Here is a 15,707-nt window from a genome sequence, read left to right as displayed (position 1 = left end):
GTTCCCCTCAGCTCATGGGACCACCTCCGTCCACCCTCAGCGGAGTCGCGCACACGGCCCAGAAGCACGCCGACACCGAGCCTGTGCTCGCTGTTCCTCTGCTTTCCCTCACGGCATTCTCGCCCTCAGGCATGCTTGTAAGCAGAGCGTTACTTAGTTGTTCATCTCACGAAGGTCACTATGAAGGTCATTCCGAACGCAGCCCTGAGAGACGGCCTCTTCCATCAGCAGCCCTGCAGATGCAGCCCTGTGAGCGCGGGCGGCCTTCCTTTTCCAGGGTGGCCCTGCTGCCTGGTGGGAACGGGCCGCAGGACAGGGCAGCTGGGGGGCAGGACAGGAGCGAGTTTCTCTCTCCTCCTGACAGGGGGCTGCATCGCTCCCTCCACTTGACTGCTACGAGCGACGCAGCGAATGCATTTCTCCCCAGTGTCCTGGTGCACGAACGCCCGAGTCTCTTGAGGGACTGTCCTTCCGAGAGTCCAAGCGCTGGCACCCGTCTCCACTCTCACTGTGTGTGACGTTTCTGCTGCACCGCATCCTTCCCAACGTTTTATTGTTGAACCTCACATTTCTGCCACACTGGTGGGAGTACCGTAGGATCCCATGGTGATTTGAAGTTGCATTGCCCTGGTCAGGAATCACAGCAAATATGTATATACAAGGAATTAACATTTTTCTGTGAAAGGGTAGCAGTGACGCGAGGTTCTAGAATTACAGGTGCGCCAGTTTTGCTTATAAGTACTTAAGGGAAGGACTAATTATCTCGTTTTGGTTGGTGGTCCAGGAAAAGAAGAAATATATTTTATTACTTTTAAATGTGTACTGAATGTATAAAATGTACTTTGTTACTTTTAAAACTTTTAAAAGTACTTTTAAATTTTGTAAAGTAATTTATTTTATTATTTTTTTTGGTGGGTCATAGGGTAGCTTTATTATTTTTGTTTGTTTGTTTTTAATATAATTTTTTATTTTTTATAAACATATATTTTTATCCCCAGGGGTACAGGTCTGTGAATCACCATGTTTACACACTTCACAGCACTCACCAAAACACATACCCTCCCCAATGTCCATAATCCCCCCCCCCTTCTCCCAAGCCCCCTCCCCCCAGCAACCCTCAGTTTGTTTTGTGAGATTAAGAATCACTACTTTTAAAACTGGAAAGGTATAAGTACCCTTGCTCGCCGTGACAAGAACACAAACCGGCCATGCCTTCAGTCCTATCTCTAACTTTCCATTTCCTTGATTCAAACACCCCATCAAATACACATCAAAACCTCTTTTAAAAATAGAGGAAGAAAATGGACAAGTCCATTCGGATGGACGCACACTTCATTTTTTGAAGCAGTTGCAAGTTCACTGCTACACTGAGCGGAAGGACTAGCGGTGCCCGCACAGCCCTGTCCGCCGTCGTGCACAGCCTCCCTCCCCGTGCACATCTGCCGCCAGAGAGGCGCACTTGCTACAGCTGAGGAACCTGCCGTTCCCACGGCACGTAACCACCCCAAACCCAGAGTTCACGTTAGGGCTCAATCTTGGTGTTGAACGTTCTGTGACTTTGGACAAATACATAACGACATGTGTTGTAAGCTTTTAATAATCCTTCAAATAGTTAAAATCACTTATGGAGCGTACAGATCTCTTGAAAGAGGTCGTGTCTACTGTGGTAAAAATTGTTTCTCCTACATAAAAACGTTATAGGAGGCATTGGAGTTTGTGTCTTTCACATAATCCCTCATTTTGGAAACAACTTGCTTGTCCTTAGACACATCAGCTGAATCTAACCAATATATTTTTTCAAATTACTAAATTCACTTAGATTTGCATCTTTTTAGCTCACCTGTTGTGCGTTACCTTGGCATTACATTATGAGGGTTTATCTGTTATTCTTACTGCTGAATTTCTTTTCTCTGTTTTCAGGGTTTAGTTGATCTTGATTTCATTATCTGGTCAGTTTAGGCAATGACACTTGAACAAGATCAGCTTCTTTCGAGTTTCTCCCGTTATATCGATCTAGAGGCTTTACGTTTTCTTTGCATCTTTTCTCCTGGGATGTCAATTAACCTTTGGTACTACAGACACAGATATTTTTCTGAGGAAAGTGGAAGTCAGACCATGCTCACATATGCCTTATTTTGTTAAAACGTTTGTAGGACGCACTGGCGGGCCTGGGTGGCTCAGCTGGCTAAGCGCCTCGTTGTTGGCTTCGGCTCCGGTCATGCTCTCAAGGTTGTGGAATTGAGTCGTGGGAAGGGCTCTGCGCTCCGCGGGGGTCTGCGCTCCGCGGGGGTCTGCATGCGATTCTTCCCTCTCCCTCTGCCCCTTCCCCTGCTCTCTCTCTTTCAAATAAATAAATAAATCTTTTAAAAAAGTACAGTGCATTTATTAATCGAAGTTACCTCATGAGTAAAATTTCTGATGGCCAGAAGAAACTACTGACATATTTGGTTTTTATTTATCCCACGTCACCAAAGGGGTGGAAAGACTCTTCCCAGCATTTTCAGCTGGAGTGAAAACAAAACCTCTAGAGCCCTGCAGAAGAAAACCAGTAACACTTCACGGTCCTTTCTTTTTCATGTGCTATTTTCTAGCAAGTTGGGAAAATACTCAAAATAAACTTCCACTTTGAACCTTCTGAATTCCATACATATGCCAATAAAGCCCGAGACGGACAAGAGTTTTTACTCTTTCCAAAATAGCTTGTAGAAAATCCAGATTCTAAAAGTGTGCAGTGTTTGTTGGCATAAAAATACACATCTCCTTAATAAGACTGGATCATGATCCTGACGGTAACATATACCGACTTATAATAAGACATAATAAGTTACTAAAAACACATGAAGGTGTACTGCTTTACAAAGTAATCCAAACATGTTTTTTGAGTCACAAAAATTTGATTGCAAAGATCTCTCTTAACTTTTGAGTTTTCATGTAAATGTCTCTATTGACGTCATAGAACTTCGCGACGATTCCGAGGTTGTTGCTAGAAGTAGCAACAAACTGATGACCCACAAGAGTGGGTCCAATAAAGACCTCGCAGATCACAATAGGAACTAATGGAGATAAGTAACTCGTGAACACAAACTTGACATTTTTGAAGTTCAGGAAGTCCAAATACCATGTAAATGCAGAGCAGGATTAAATCCTCCTACGGCCATATCTTGCCCACAACATCAGTTTGAGTCCAAAAAGAGGCATATAAACCCCGTTTACATACATTAGGTCCTCATTCAGTGGTGGGGGAATCTCGCTTTTTGGTAATGTCCTATGTTTAAAGAAAGTTAAATGCTAAACTGCCATGATCTAGGCTCTGCCTTCCTCTTTGACAAGGTCTGCGACACTCTCCGACTCCCACTCACTCCACCCTGGCCACCCTGACCCTCTCTGCGGACTCTGAGCCGGCTGCATCATCCCATTCTCAGAACCACTGGCCGAGCCTTCCTTTCTTCCAGGAGCAAACTTTCCCCTGAACATTTCAGGGCCACCTCTTCCTACTGCTAAGATCTTGAACAACAGGGAACATCCTTCATGTTGGTGTCCCTTAAAATCTTCATCATTAAAAATAACGTGCCAAGAGCGAAGTTCTTGATTAGCTCCAGGTTAGCGTGATGGCCACCTGAAAGTGCCTGACATATCTCCTCCCAACTTCCCATTAAAAGTCAACATTTAAAATACAGGGGTTTATGGTTTGAACAAAAGAGCCCACACCAGGATATACCTTTAAGTTAAATTCTGTAAAATCACTATTCACTAGTAATTTTATTCTCTAATAATATTACCAAATTCACAGGAATGTTCTCTTGTCCTTCAGGGCTCTACGATGATACAGCAACCATTTGTGCTGGCACCTGTCCAGACTTTGGATGGCCCTACGTTCAGGTATTGTCTACATTACAAAAGAACATTCAGGGCCTAAGGAGAGGAACATGTGGGATTTTCAGTGGAACTGACAATAATATGAACATGTTAACAATAGTAAGGAAGATTTCACAGACTGACTTATAACTAAATGCCAAGTAGCTCCCCAGTAAAGGAAAACTTTGAAAGACAGTCCAACAAACTATTGGTGGAGATGGACTTATGGACGTCCAGCAACCTTATGAAGTCATTTCCTGGGTCTTAGGTTGTGAATTTAGCTCCTAAATTCTTGTTACCTTGGCCAGAGAACTAGGAGTGTTAAATTAATTTAAATGGGTCCTATCAGATTTAGCAATGTTAGTAATCTGGTAATATTTGCCACAAACACCGCACACACACACAAGCATACATGTATGTTCATATATGCACATATGTAATGTCTGTAGCTAACCTTATTATAACTATATTATATTTCTATATAGACATACATAGAAAACAAATGATGTTTAATGTTATTAAATAATAGAACTAGGTTGCTCATTTGAACTAAATGACATTCCTCTGTAGAGTTCTTTCTTTTCTGAATCACGTAGTCACTGTTCTATTCCTACAAATGCTTGTAAAACTTCCCGTAATTGGAACGTAAGAGGATATAACTTGTCAATAAGAGAACAGGAAAATGGGGGGTAAGCTGTTTTAAAGATTTAAGTTGTTCTAGAGACTATTTTTAGAACTCCCTGGACGAACAGTTTCCACTTCAATCCTGGGCAGTGATTACGAGCGCCGGGCGCGGGTGCTTCCGAAGAGATTCCTGCTGCAGACAGACACGTCTTTTAACTCACATTTAGCATTTTCCTTCCATGTCAATACATACTAATTATGCAATTATTATTACACCTCACAGCCCCTTCCCTGACAGAATTGAAGTGATTTTCCTGTCCTAACTTATTTTTAGACGGCAAAGTATTTGAGCGATTCAATCATGTACCATCCTGATAAACTGTAATAGCGTTAATGAAAAAAGCCTCCTAAAGAATTTCATCTTAAATTCAAAGCTAATGACATAATTCCTTCTTCTGCTTTTTAAATTCCCAAGTCATCCTGCTGGGCCCAGAAACAGACCCTCCATCACTGTCCTGCCCCACAGCAGGTCTTCAGAACTCAGCATTGTCCTCCTCCGTGTGTCCGCTTCCTTTGCACACGACGTTGCACATGACTCACCGTCCTGTGCAGAGGTCTGGACGCTCGCAATGCCTATTCATCTCTGACAGCTGAATTTCTCTTCCTGAGCTATTTTATGTGAAATGGAGCCAGATCAATTTTTATAAGCCCCAAATTTGCTTAATGAAGACATGTAGGAAAGAGCATAAAATGGAAAAAAATTCACTACTAGGCAAAGACTGATTTTGACCTCCACAGTTCCTCTGTCAAGATGAACAGTACCAGTCATCTTCCTGTGGAATTTAAGAGGATTATTCAATATTTTTTATAAATGTCTTTCTAACTTAATAAATTTTAACATCTTTTGGAATACTGTAAAGGACATGAATTGGAAGTGGCTGGAAAATGAAAGGTACAAATTTAAACTCTTTTCATTAGATTATCTCTGACTTAAGGAGTTTTGTAAGATTTTTTTGGGAGGGAGAAGTTTATTGCCTCTTTTGCAGTATTTAAAATTTTATTTTAAACAAGTACAGTTAAAGTGAATGTGTGTTTAAATTCCAGCAGGAAAGATGAAAAATTGTCTCTGGGGAGATAAAAAAATACAAATGAGAACCAGGATTGAAATTTGCTATCCTATTAGTTTGACTCATCTATGGTTTAATTTCAACCTAATGAAAGAAGCACAGAAACGAAACTTAGGAAACTCATACTCTTAGCTCATCTACCACAGCTGTGGCTTAGGAGGCAAAAAGTCTCCTAAACTCCTACTTTCCAAATCTGTAAAATGAGCAAGTTTCTCTACAAAACTTCTCAGGTCCATTCAGCGCTGAGATTCTGGAACCTCTGAATGTAACTATGCTGAATTAAAGACAGGAACAAGATTAAATACTATCTGAAGTTTTCTGTAACAAATAAAGTGATCTGTCATAGCTCAATTCTAACTTTGAACATTTTTGCACTTCTTTCATCAGTTAGACTCTGAAATAGAACTGATGGTTAAGAGGCAGGAAAGGGGTGCCTGGGTGGCTCAGTGAGTTAAAGCCTCTGCCTTCAGCTCCGGTCATGATCTCAGGGTCCTGGGATCGAGTCCCGCACCGGGCTCTCTGCTCAGCGGGGAGCCTGCTTCTCTCTCTGCCTCTGCCTGCCTCTCTGCCTACTTGTGATCTCTGTCTGTCAAATAAATAAATAAAATCTTAAAGAAAACAAAGAGGTGGGAAATAGAAAAAATAAAGAGACTATCTCTGGCTAAACTGAATATTGGCAACAGAAGCGTCTAGTTTGTAGTTATCACTACGTTTAATAATCGGACTAAAAATTCTTTTGTGTCCCAACATGGCAACAATATTAATTTTTACATTTGTAATAACTTGATAGTCCACGTTCACATTTAAATCTTAATCCAACTGAAATTAAATCTCAGATATAAACTTTTCCTCCAAATGGATGGGCAGGTTTATCTACACTTTTCACTAAATAGTTAATCTTTTCTATTACTGATTTTAAATTTAACTGAATTATCATACTTACTAAATTCTGTTAACAAAATTATTTTGGAGGGACGCCTGGGTGTCTCAGTCTGTTAGGCGTCTGCCTTTGGCTCAGGTCATGATCCCAGGGTCCTGGGATCCAGCTCCGTATCTGCTCCCTGCTCAGTGCGGAGCCTGCTTCTCCCTCTCCCTCTGCTGCTCCCCCTGCTCTGCAGGTTTTTGTTCTCTCCCTCTTTCAAATAAATATATAAAATCTTCAAAAAAATTATTTGGATTCTAAGGTCCATTTGTCTTTTATTGGTTCAGTCAAACTTTAGAATCATTCATTATCTTGATTGCATTACACTTATACATTACTGGGAAGATAATTAAGCATCTACATACATTTTAGTTTTTCATCTACTAATAAAGTGCCTATTTACGAAAAATTATTTTATGCTTATAAGATAATTATAATATAATTGTAATAGTAATGCAATCAAGTAGGATTTTTAAAAACTTTCACTGACAGTCATTTGGATGGGAAATTTTTTAAATAAAATTTCACCGAGGTGCATATTTTGTTGCATAGAAGATTTTGAGCAGGGAAGAGTTGATTGAAAACTCTCCTATGAAAAGATTAGAAGAGACTGGCCTGGCAGCTGTGCAGGCACTTTAAGGGGAGGGAAGAGAACAAACACTGCTGCCCTTAAAACCTTCTAGTACTCAGTGACCCACCTCCTACCTTTCCTTATCTTTCTGGCTCACCTACTGGAAGACGCATCTGGGATAATGGGACTAGATACCACATCTATCACAGGGAAGCGAGCTGTGGGTGTTCCCAGTAAACGATAAATACAAGGCTTTATAAGTGATGGATCAGAACATACCAAAAAGGCTTCTCTTTTGTTATGAAAAATAGCAAATTATAAGGAGGTTAAGAAAGTTCCTTTGAACCTGGGCTTATAATTCTATTGTGAATAGCCTATATTTGTAATTTATGATCAGTAACAAAGAGCTTACTTTTATTTTTTGATAATGAAGCTTGATTTTTGATAATGAAGAACATTATACATTTGCAAAAAACGTAAGAGGTTTCCGTTAGATGTGGTGAAACTCCCTATCATTTACCAAAATGCACTGACTCATAAAATTAGCAATCAGTTGAACAGGAACACCTACAATGAAGGAATTTTTATATTTGAAACCTTGCTCAGTGGGATGGACCCGTGCTTATGACTAAGACTCGGATACTTCCGGCCAAATGTCAGGCAGAGTCTATCAGACTCCAGACGGATTCTAATGGTGGATGTGGGGCGGACTCCCCCAGGCAGGAAAACCCCACATGAAAAGAAAGCACCTCCCCCGCCCCTACAGAAAACACTGTTTGTTCGGCTTCAATATTTTATTCTTGCTTTGTCTGTCTTCCGTCCCCTCTCCCAGGCCATCCTTAAGCTTCTTTTCAAAGCAAATTCTTTATCTTTTTATGGAATACATCGCTTTTGCCAAACGTTTCCTCTCTCCAAAATATGCAGAGTTCAGCCCAAGTGTTGCAAGGGACCCCATCACCTTGGTTTTGTCTCTTCCTCTAGACCCGTCAGGACTGCGATGAGTTCCCGGCCTGCTCTTCCGAAACTGCCCAATCTAACCTGTTTCTGAGATTCTTTCATTTTCCATTTATGTTATTCCACCGGTCACATCACGCTTGTAAATGCTGGACTGGGGGGCGCCCGGGGCTCCGTTGGTTCAGCATCTGCCTCACGATCAGCCTCCTGGGATGAGCCCCGCACCAGGGTCCCGGTGAGCAGCGAGCCTGCTTCTCCCTCTGCCTCTGCCTCTCCCCCACTCACGCTCTCACTCTCTCTCTCTCTCAAATAAATAAATAAAATACTTAAAAATTAAAAAAAAAAAAAAGATAAGTGCCAGTTGGGCAAGTCTTCCACTTTGTGGCTTGCTCCATTAACACATCGCATCCTGCTAATGTATTCAATGACATATTATTTATATGTCTATGAGATATTAAAAAACCGAAAAGCATTTACAGGTACTGCTTCTGTGAAAGTGAGGGAATTTCTACCTAAAGGAGTGGAAAAATGCCTAGGACTTGGGAATTAAAAAAGGATGTGGACGATGAGGAAAGCAGGGTCATTTATTGTAATTCACAGGAAATTCCTGCTGTGGCTCAAGCTCCTTGCCCTCTCAGACCGCTGCAGACACAAGACAAAGGAAAACCCACACGAACGGTTGTAGCTTTTAAAACGCTGAGTCTAAAGTTTGCTGCCGTGAGAAACAGACTCTGGATTTGAAGGGAGCGAAAGCTGTGATTCAGTAACCCTGGCAAATAGACTTGGTGACAATTAGTTAATTCAAGCCAGCCTTTAGACACTTTTATTTGCTTTAGGCAGTTTTATATGACCCCAAAACCACCAGATGAAAATTTAACACTTCTGTCAAATGTTTTGTCTACGTGCCACCAAAAAGGAAGAGAAATTTAAGTAACAAATAACTATCAATTCCCAATGTAAAGAATTCCCTTTTGGGGCATATTCATATGTTTTTTTAAAGATTTTATTTATTTATTTGACAGACAGAGATCACAGTAGACAGAGAGGCAGGCAGAGAGAGAGAGGAGGAAGCAGGCTCCCCGCTGAGCAGAGAGCCCGATGCGGGGCTCGATCCCAGGACCCTGGGACCATGACCTGAGCCGAAGGCTGTGGCTTCACCCGCTGAGCCACCCAGGTGCCCCAGGGCATATTCATATTATAAAAATAAAAGTTGGCTACTGGTAATGAAGCTTTAAGCAGAATAGCCCCTATCTATAAGGAAAAATTATGCCATGCTAAATTTATTATTTTTTATTATCTCCAAAATAGAGTAACTTGTTTTTCACATTTGCTGCATAATTAGTAATAATATCCAACTTTAAATCATTTGGGATTCCACTTTATAGATGTGCTAATCTTAGTTACTTATTTCCAGAAAAAGTTTATTATTCCCTATTTACTCTCAATTTTTTCTGAAGTCTTTGGACATTCAGTGAAGGATCCAGACGGGGGTGTAACACACAGGCTGCCGCCTCACTGGAAACACTAACACACAAACACATATGAAATCATGAAATACTTTACCCATCGTAAGTGTAAATTTTCTGAATCACATTTTTTCCCCATCAAAAGTGTAAATTTTCTGAATCACATTGGACCTTAGAATTTATGGTTATATCCAGATCATAAAAATATTCCTCCACAGTATCCTATTAAGATAAGTTTTGTGTTTTCTTAACAAGGGAAGAATACTGTTCAATACTTCTATAACATCTCAGATTCTGTATTACATTTGCTAGAATATTTGGTGGAAATTTATATACAAACACATATACATATGTGTAACTTTGGAGAACATTAGCTGAACTTCAAATGCGTTCTGAGAAAAAAAAATTAATGCGATAAAAACGAAGAGAAAAAAGTGTGTTGATACAGATATATTAAGTTAAAAAGCTAAGACTATTTTTTAGGTTTACATTTTATAATGTAAAATGGTTTGGAAAGTTCTATATATCTTTGTAGCCAGAAAATTCTTCTAGGGTGACTTCTGGGTGACTCAGTCAATTAAGCATCCAACTCTGGGTTTGGGCTTAGATCATGATCTCAGGGTCCTGGAATGGAGCCCGTGTGGGTCTCTCCAGTCAGCGGAGAGTCTGCTTGAGGATTCTCTCCTGCTCTTCTGCCCCCTCTTCGGGGGTGCCTCTGCCCTTCCCCTGCTTGCAGACATGCACACGACCTCTCTGAATAAATAAATAAATCTTAAAAAAGAAAAAAGGAAGATTCTTCTATTACATTCTATTGTTAATTTCTATTACTGTCTTTGAAGGTCATATTAATCTTTGCAAAATTTTGTAATGAACAGAGATAGTCAAGTTTTCTCTGATAAGCCCTACCTACCTAAATATTGTAATGTGAATGATGATTTCTATTCTCTCTATTACTATTCTTTAACTTGGAAGTCTTTGATGCCATTTCTTGGCACAGAGCTTTAAAAACCCTTATATTTAATATTCTAATATAACAGCTTTATAGCTTTGTAGGGCCAGAAATATCCTTACAGATTTTTTTTTTTTTAATTTGAGAAAGAAAGAGAAAATGAGAGACAGAGCATGAGGAGGGAGGGTCAGAGTGACAAGCAGACTCCCTGCTGAGCAAGGACCCAACACGGGACTTGATCCTGGGACTCCGGGATCATGACCTGAGCTGAAGGCAGCTGCTCAACCCACTGAGCCACCCAGGCGCCCCCCTTACAGATTTTTGATTCCACCCTCCACTTTCTGAAATGAAAAACAGAGAAATAGGCAAATTAAAAAAATGGTTAAAAGAAAGAAAATAGTAACCTTTGTCACAACCAAAATTAGTATCTGTTTCTCTTCAATATACATGTATTGATTATTCCACATAATGCCTACAAATACGTAATTATGCCTTTTAGAGCTTACCTATAAGCAACACTCCATTCTTCACATAAACTTAACTTTTCTCCTCGTTCTGGATGTTCTCTTGGAACCTCAAGCGTCTCTGGTCAACAACCTTGTTATCCTTAGGCTGTTGCTGTTGTCGAAGTTGATAAATCTTTTCCACGACGTCCCCAGTCACATCCTGTTCAGTCTGAACTTCAAGAAATCACCCTGTTTGGGGTTCTTGTCCAATTCGGTGTCCACTGAATTCATCCAATTATTTTCTAACTGGGCTCACATCATGTGCTGATGTATCTCAAACTTCAGGACAGTTGCCTCAAGATCTCTCATGCAGTTTAGTGCAAACTCTGCTCAAATAAGCACTGTGATTGTATCTCTGTTGAAGAACTGTAACCTCTCAAAGTTTTGAAACTACTCTCCATAACCTGACATGAAAATACTACCTCGTTCACAGAAAGCACACCCATGTGCGTAGAGACGGTGGCCACAGTGTGTCTTCCGGTCTCTCAATTGCCATTTTTCTCTACTTTTCTCTCTTTATGTAGCAGCCGACTTAGCACCAGGGCCTGAAGACACTCAGGAGGCATTAAGTTTTTATACTGAAAAAGTTTTGAGATAAAATTTATTTTATTACAATAAAGCCAGACTCAGTAGGGGCATCAAGCTGACTTCAAACCTTGGTGAAGTAGACCAAAATAAAGACAAAGCACAGACTCTGTCCATTAAATGTAACTGTTTTGGATTTTTAAATCTGTCTGAACCCACATGTAAATACATAATTTCTACTGAAATCTCAGTGATAAAGAACACATGACTGTTTGTGGATATAATTGGTTGTTCATATTTTATCTCAAACACGCTGTCAGTTCACAGGATTTTGTATATTTGGGGTGATTTCCCTGAGACAGCACAGGACAACAAATAGGGATTTGAGGTAGGAAACGTGTTTCTAGTCTGGTCTCTGCCTGACCATCTGCATTAATGTGGTCAGGATATTTCCTGTCCACTGTCCTGAGTGTCCTCATCTATAAAGCAAAGGTTTTGTACCTACTCAATCTTGTTTATATTGTGAAATGATGACATTTAAACAAAATAATAAAGACAACATGTATATAATTGGGTCTCATCAAATAAAAGCTTTTATTACTATTATTATTATTGTTATTAATGAAGCCATTAGGTTCTTTTAACTTTAATTTCTATGAATGGCATTGATTCAGTTTTGTCTGACGTGTTCTGTTTTAAATCATTCCAACAGTCTGTGTTTCACTAGAATTGTATGTAAAAATATGGGTACTTCCTGTGTTTCACTAGTATCAAGATAAAATTTTAAAAAGTTAAAAGTGTCTTCTATGATTAAGTCTCTTCAACTGGTAGCTGGTCACTCTTGTATGGCTATCTGAAGGCTTCCTTTCTACGTCATTTTCCAAAAATCATGTTATATTCTGTTTTACTAATTCTGAAAAAAAAAGATACTTTCTGGAGTCAGAAAGATTTAAAACTGTATGTGATTGCTAAAATGAACAATTTTAAGGCAGAAGTTGCATAGTATTATTTAATATGGTCCATTTTTTTCTTGAAGTATGCACTAATACTCTTACCAGAAGCAAAGAAACCAAGTTGAATGTGAAGGAACAGTCAGGGCTCCTTATATCCATGTCCTCTCTCAGGAGGAGCTACCACGCGGGTGGGCACATAGTAAGCAAGTGCTCCGTAAACACGCATCTTTCAGTGATGGTTCTGCGGGGCGGGGGGGAGCATGTGCCTCATATAAACTTCAAAATAGTACTGATAAGTATCTAGATAACCAGTGACTATTGGGGAAGGTGAAATATAACAGGGTCCAGAAGTAGTTCTGGTTAAGAATGTACGTTTAGGAGTCAGGGAGTCTCGGGTTGGAATCTTACCTTGCTGACTTCACTAGTGAGATAACTTTGAGCTTTAATTTCCTTATCTGGAAAAAAATAAGAGAAAGAATGTAATGATTTGTTACCCTCAGAACTGAGTATGATAGTATGCCTATCGTGCCTGACAGTGCTTAGCACGCAGTAAACAATAAATGGTAGCTATTACCATGCCAATTATCCTATAATCCTGATTATAACTGTTATACATAACATCAAATTAAACCTTGGTTTATAGTAATTTATTTTAAATAGTATTTAGATTTTTAGATAGTGTATCTATTTTTTTATATTTTGATAATAGATTATTGAATGCTACCTCGATGAATTCCTTTTATTAATTAGAGGAACCAGGATGAGATGCCTGGTCTTCCTACGACCTCCACCAGCTTGTATGTGCTTGAAGAACACAGAGGACTTTGAGTGTTGCTGAAGAAGGAAACAGGAGGCTGTTCTGTTTGTTTTGCTGAGGCCTAAATTAAGACGAGAAAGACATAAAAATTCATGGTGTGGCACGAACCTATACTTCACTGGACGTTTGAACTGGCTTGGAGATTCCAAGGACCCGAAGAGGGAGGGAACATTTTCATGAGAAAATTAGTAAAATTCTGGTCAGGAATTGTGCTGTTTTAGAGCTCAGGTGACAATAGAGCAGAGGGTAAACTTAGAAGTCTTTTATTTATTTATTTAAAAAGAAGCCATTTTCTACCGTTCTGCATAGAACACAGGACTCTGGCACTGCTAAAATTGAAGACTTTGAGAGGATTAAGGTACAGTTTTTGTGATATTGTTGTCAGATTGAAGTAATAAGACATGGCAAGATTAAGGTCACTTACAGTGATTCCAGGGGCAGAGGCCTAGACTAAGGCAGTGGCATGCTGGAGGACGAACGGTGTTGGCTGGTCCTGTGAAGGACATTGGCTTGCGACGCATCTCTTTAGAGATTTCAAGAGACACTTTAGAGTTTGCAGGATGCTGGAGGTCATATATTCCAAAGGGCAGACAAAATCAGAAATGACCTGATAGGACTTGATATCTATAGGCTTCTGGGGTCTAACAATTTAAGATGTAAGGTTTCAGTTACATGAAAAAGAGCTTTTTAAGTCTTGGTTCTTTATTAGTCTTACTGATAATTAAGATATTTAGATTGTATGGAACCAAGAGTAGGTTTCAAGGTGTTTGGATTTATGGAAATAGTAAGTGAACTACGGTATTAGCTGCTTGATTCAAAGTATCTTGTGGTTCCATGTGAGTCGCATGGCAATAAAGACAGTGGATGGTATTTCCTAATAAAGTTATTTTCAACTAGGCAAAAAGGAGGACCGCTACTTCCGCTCGGGAAGTCTTGCGACTGCTCTACGTGACTGCTAGGATTCATCTATTCTTGGCTTAGATCATCTAGCTAAGAGCCAACATGCAAATTCCCGTAAGTCAGCATTCAGAAGTCAACATTTAGTGCGTTCAGAGGAAGCTCTCCAATGGCTTTGAAACCCTTAACTCAATTAATTCTCAAACCCCCTGCAAAGCATTCAATATTTGATATGTCCACTTAAAGATAAACTCCTAAGCATGTAGGATTGATATATTTATGTGTAAATAATTTAGGACTAGATATTAGGAATTTTCTTTCATTCCTTGTCTGAACACTAACATTCCCCCCTACTGTCTTATATCCCTTTCATGAACATTTCAAAATTATTTTTCTTTTCCTGAAGGTACCACTTAAACATATATACTCTTGGAAAGTAAATTCATATTATCACCTGTTGAGTCTGGACTCCTAATTTAGTCATACGAAGCCCTTAATGATGTATTTTCCTCCTGGAAGTGGTTGACAAGAATTTTAATCAGTTTCAGTGTATTCTTGCAGTAGAGGCTCTTGGCCGGCTGAGCTCTTTGTAGCTGGGGGCAAATATGTGAAACTTGGCAAAAGCATCAGCACACGCTTCACCACCGCTGCCTCTCCCTGCTGGCTCACTTCTTTCCTTTGTAAAAAATTATCAAAAGAAGAAGAAAAATAATTACGAGCATTAGCCTATTTAAGCTATACTTTTATCCAGTTCATTGTAATGTTACTGTTACACTTTGGAAAAAATAGTAGTTCAATAAATAAGAGATTTTCTCAAGATATGCATTATGAACACTAAGTTATAATGTCATGAAAGAACTTTGATCTCATCCAGAACCAGCAATTTAAATGATTCTTGGGGTGCCTGGGTGGCTCAGTGGGTTAAGGCCTCTGCCTTCAGCTCAGGTCATGATGCCAGGGTCCTGGGATCGAGCCCCGCATCGGGCTCTCTGCTCTGCGGGGAGCCTGCTTCCCTCCTCTCTCTCTCTGTCTGCCTCTCTGCCTACTTGTGATTGCCGTCTCTCAAATAAATAAATTTTAAAAAATATATCTTCATAAATAAATAAATGTTTCTTTTAGGAAGGCTGGGTGGCTCAGTCGGTTAAGTGTTTGCCTTCAGCTCAGGTCATGATCCAGGGTCCTGGGCTAGAGCCCCAGGGTAGGCTCCCTGCTGGTGGTCTACTACGCCTTCTGAGACTCATTCTCTCAATCTCTCTTGCTCTCTCTCAAGTAAATAAAATGTTAAAAAAAAAATCAATGATTCTTTTAATCAAGCTGATCTTGATACAAAAGACAGATTTGTATCTTATATTCCCTATCTTGGAAAGATAGGATCTTTTAAAAACATGAAATAACAGATTTGATTAACTTCAACCACTCCATGAAAATTATTTTCAGTGGTCTAATTCTGAAAGCTCTCTTAGGAATGTTAGCATCTATAACATTTTATAGATTTTGGAATCACAACTGAAGGTTCGATGATTAGTAGAGCAAACAGAGGG

The 15,707-nt window shown here is 39.7% G+C and overlaps 1 protein-coding gene across 1 annotated transcript in view; it reads left to right on the top strand.

Moving 5' to 3' along the window:
* CALCRL (calcitonin receptor like receptor) overlaps positions 1 to 15,707 on the top strand; it is an 87,957-nt gene that overhangs the window by 16,341 nt on the left and 55,909 nt on the right. Inside the window, exon 2 of the mRNA XM_004763340.3 lies at positions 3,812 to 3,879. The gene's annotated coding sequence lies outside the window, so the exon portion shown is untranslated. The remainder of the gene's footprint in view (positions 1 to 3,811; positions 3,880 to 15,707) is intronic.

This window comes from Mustela putorius, unplaced genomic scaffold (assembly GCF_011764305.1).
Source record: "Mustela putorius furo isolate JIRA1106 unplaced genomic scaffold, ASM1176430v1.1 tig00000992_pilon_pilon_pilon, whole genome shotgun sequence".
Classification (NCBI taxonomy): Eukaryota; Metazoa; Chordata; class Mammalia; order Carnivora; family Mustelidae; genus Mustela; species Mustela putorius.
The sequence above is the reverse complement of the archived record's forward strand: the minus strand, read 5'-3'. Positions and strand labels throughout refer to the sequence as shown.